The following is a 5071-nucleotide window of genomic DNA, read 5'->3' as shown; positions in this document are numbered from 1 at the left end:
AGGTTTGTTTAATTATTTTTTAATTTCACTTGAAGCACTTTTTTTACAGCAGTATGTTAGAGCGGCGTTGAAAACAGGTCTGTTCGCAATGAAAGCACGTTCGTAACTGTTAGTTAGCTATTAAGTTAATCCATTTCTATCTAATTCTTTAGTAAAAAATTTAATTTCAAAATTAAAGTTATCCTTTAAATAATAAAGGTTAAACACTTTTAACAAATTAAAATTTATTTATTCTTATTCTTTTTCTTCTTTAACTGTTTGTGATGCAGCCATTTAAACATTTTTTTTATTTATTACATTTTTCCTTCATAACATCTCAAAAGGATTCTAAAGAATTTTATAAATCCCTGACATATCTTTCACTTGAATTACTGACTGAGTCAGTACAAATTCTTTGTCTACTATTAAATTAAATTTATGATAAGTTTAGGTATGCTGGAGAAAAAAAAAAAAAAGAATTACAAATCCTTCAAAGAAGTTGCTCTTGTGGCCACAAGTGTGCGCTTCTTTGTGTTATTGTCATTTTTACAATCAAGGTTCTTTAGTTTAGGAATATAATTTAAGATATTTACCTTACCTTACTAAAAGTAAAGAACAAATTAAGATTTTATTTTAAAAGAACTAGAAAATTTATATTAAATTTTCTAGGTCTTGAGAGTTCAGATCAAAATATTGAGAAAGAAAACTACAAATTATTATGAATGTTTTCTTTAAAATATATTAAGTACTCAAATGTAATATGCATCATCTTAAAACATCTTTCATTTTCTTACAATTTATAAATCTCGAAATTTACATAGTTTGTTCTTCCTAATTTCTACTAAACTTCTGCATTTTATATAAACATTTTACCGTCATGCTCCTTAACTTATGCACAACTCATTAAAATGTTACAAAAGTAATGGATGCAAAAGAATGAATGAAACAGATTGCATTAAGAACAAACAGCAAATAAAAACAAATTGTATAAATGTAAAAAAAAACACAAATTTAAATAAGAAACAAAAAACTTTTGTAAAATAAAGTGTATAAAACTATACCTCTAAAACCCTTGACCCACAAAAAGTATAAACCGAAATAATATATTGTATCAAGTAAAAAAGTTTATAACCTCAACACAGAAATTTAACCAAAGTATAAATTTACACACGGAAATAACCCGGCCGTTTTAAATTACCATCCCAGACATAGTTTAACTAATGCCAAAAGTTATTTTCTAAAGAAAACATCACGAAACTCTCCAATTTTTTTTTTAACAAAAGTTTAAAATTTTCTTAAAAGTTTAAATTAATCGAAAATTTCGTAATAAAAAGGAAATTTTTTGAGATTTTTATTATAAAAAGGAAATTTATGGAAAATTTCTTAATAAAAAGAAAATTATGGAATATCTTAATAAAAAAGAAATTTATGGAAAATATCTTAATAAAAAGGAAATTTATGGAAAATTTCTTAATAAAAAGGAAATTTATGGAAAATTTCTTAATAAAAAGGAAATTTATGGGATATTTCTTAATAAAAAGGAAATTCATGGAAAATTTCTTAATAAAAAGGAAATTTATGGAAAAATTTCCTATAAATCGAAAATTTCCTATAAAAAGGAAATTTATGAAAAATTTCCTATAAAAAGGAAATTTATGAAAAATTTCCTATAAAAAGGAAATTTATGGAAAATTTCCTAAAAAAGGAAATTTATGGAAAATTTCCTAAAAAAGGAAATTTATGGAAAATTTCCTATAAAAAGGAAATTTATGGAAAATTTCCTATAAAAAGGAAATTTATCGAAAATTTACTATAAAAATGAAATTTATCGAAAATTTCCTATAAAAATGAAATTTATCGAAAATTTCCTATAAAAAGGAAATTTATCGAAAATTTCCTATAAAAAGGAAATTTATCGAAAATTTCCTATAAAAAGGAAATTTATCGAAAATTTCCTATAAAAAGGAAATTTATCGAAAATTTCCTATAAAAAGGAAATTTATCGAAAATTTCCTATAAAAAGGAAATTTATCGAAAATTTCCTATAAAAAGGAAATTTATCGAAAATTTCCTATAAAAAGGAAATTTATCGAAAATTTCCTATAAAAAGGAAATTTATCGAAAATTTCCTATAAAAAGGAAATTTATTGAAAATTTCCTATAAAAAGGAAATTTATCGAAAATTTCCTATAAAAAGGAAATTTATCGAAAATTTCCTAGAAATTTCCTATAAAAAGAAAATTTATCGAAAATTTCCTATAAAAAGGAAATTTATCGTAAATTTCCTATAAAAAGGAAATTTATCGTAAATTTCATATAAAAACGAAATTTATCGAAAATTTCCTATAAAAAGGAAATTTATCAAAAATTTTCCATAAAAATGAAATTTATCAAAAATTTCATATAAAAAATTTCCTATAAAAAGGAAATTTATCGAAAATTTCCTATAAAAAGGAAATTTATCGAAAATTTCCTATAAAAAGGAAATTTATCGAAAATTTCCTTTAAATTTCCTATAAAATGGAAATTTATCGAAAATTTCCTAGAAATTTCCTATAAAAAGAAAATTTATCGAAAATTTCCTATAAAAAGAAAATTTATCGAAAATTTCCTATAAAAAGGAAATTTATCGTAAATTTCCTATAAAAAGGAAATTTATCGTAAATTTCATATAAAAGCGAAATTTATCGTAAATTTCATATAAAAAGGAAATTTATCGAAAATTTCCTATAAAAAGGAAATTTATCGAAAATTTTCTATAAAAAGGAAATTTATCAAAAATTTTCCATAAAAATAAAATTTATCAAAAATTTCATATAAAAAATAAATTAATCAATTTTCAAAATCTCCTATAAAAAGGAAATTTATCTTAAATTTTTTTTATAAGAAGAAAATTATAAATAAATATTTCTTTTAAAAGGAAATTTTAAAAAATTCTCAAATATCCTATAAAAATAAATTTTATTAAAAAATCCTCAAAAAAGGGAAATTTTTAAAATAGTTATTTTTACAGTTGAATTAAGAACTGTTGGGACTTTTTTACTTCCCTTAGCTTGTGTATCTCTGAATTTGTTTGTGTTTTTGTAATTGTTGTTGCACATGCAACATGAATACTTTTATACAAGTGCAAGGTCATTCTAAAGCTATGATAGTAGCAAGGGTTTTTATTTTGTGTATTAGTACACCCGCAGTTCACTAGTACGAATACAAAAGTTGTAATGAAATGTAAAATGATTTTGAAGTTTTTATTCTTAGATATAGCGGTTGTTGTACCTGCTGTTATTATCCTAAGGCTATAAGCAACAGCTGTGGTAGAAATGTGGGGCTGTTGCAAGTTGTTTGTAAAGCTTTGAGAGGGCCTTTTGTGAATAAGTTTTTTAGAAAATAGAAGTTTTTGTAGTGCCCTGCAGAGAAAGTGCGCAAATATCTGAATCGATATTATGAAACCTTAAAGATCAGTCACATAGTTAAATGAATCACATCCTTGCAGTCGGATGGATTTTAAATCATTTCTGATCCAAAAAGTTTAGGTTAGGATTTCAACACCTTTTATTCACATGCATATGTATATAAATACTGTACTTCCAATTCTTTGTTACTCCTTCTGTGTTGTAAATCAATTGCTGTTATTTATATTTGCTTAAAATTCTACAAAATTTCCAACTAACAGAAAACCCAAACATATTTTTAGCAAAATACCAAAAATATAAAATTCCCATTCCACCATAACTCCCCCCAAAAAAAGCCGCAAAACTACAATAAACCGAATGTAGGTCAAGTTCATTGAGCTGATTGGTCTTCAAAGTTGAAAGGTCTCAAATACTTTTGTAATTATCTCCACAACATTGATGGGTTGAAAATCAGTTAAAAAACTAATTTAGTATTTAAATTCAGTTCGAAATGATCATAAAAGTTTCAAAATATATTTCCTAGTACATATTACTTAACAAAGAATTAAAAATTGTTGCTTTAAGTTTGTAAAAGAAAATAAGCATGTTGCTCTTATTTAGCATTATGTGAAAGTGTTGAGCAACATTTATGTTTAAACTTATTGTTGATGTGTTTGTTCATAGGCAAATATTTCATCAGTTGTTTATAAACACATCAATGTGTCTAAGAGCTCTCTTGTGATAAGTGTTGTGTATAAACAAGGTTCCTTTAGGCATAATATCCTTGAAATACAATATTTAATACATATTATCATCATATACCCGACATACATTCACACCAACACTCGTTAACATGCAACACTTGTTAATGTTGACTCTTTTTTTTAATAGGAAAAGCTATTTAAAATGTTATTTAGTATGTAGTACATACTTGTTATGTTTCTAAAAATGTGTAAAATTACAGAGTAATTGGAGGTTAAAAATTTTCTACCGTTATTTTAAACCAATTATTTTCAAGATATATAAAGTTTGAAATTGATGCAGAAATATATCGTATTTTTTTCAAAGTTTCAAATTAATAATTGATGATAGTAGTCAAACGGTGTGGAAATTGGTATTAAACAGAGTGACAAACCGGTTCTGGAATCAAGATTGAAACCCCATAAATTCGAAATATTTTATACTGATTACACTAGATTCCAGGCGTTATAATACGTTTTAAGTCTAGGGAAAATTTGAGCTATATTAACAGATAATTTATGTCCTTGTTGGTCTATAAAAAAGTCGAAGTTTAAGCTTAATGATTTTTAGCTAAAAAACTGCTGATTAGACAGTCCAATACTGCATGAACTTGCGGCTATCTTTGATCTTTTTTTGTAATGTCTTATATGTGGGTTTTTTGCAGGATCAGTTATGGGCTAACACTACGGGATCATTTAAGAACAAAACTGATACGGTCACAGACGGACAGCCTTAACAACCTAACCCACTCATTATATTACGTACACTAGTCAAAATGTAGAAAAAATCCTAAAGAAAATATTTTCCCCCAAAACAACAATCCTCAATATGTGAATGATCCGAAGTAAAAAGCAAAAACTAAATAGATAGATAGATAGATAGATAGATAGATAGATAGATAGATAGATAGATAGATAGATAGATAGATAGATAGATAGATAGATAGATAGATAGATAGATAG

Source organism: Lucilia cuprina, chromosome 3 (genome assembly GCF_022045245.1).
Source record: "Lucilia cuprina isolate Lc7/37 chromosome 3, ASM2204524v1, whole genome shotgun sequence".
NCBI classification, from domain to species: domain Eukaryota; kingdom Metazoa; phylum Arthropoda; class Insecta; order Diptera; family Calliphoridae; genus Lucilia; species Lucilia cuprina.
The sequence above is the reverse complement of the archived record's forward strand: the minus strand, read 5'-3'. Positions refer to the sequence as shown.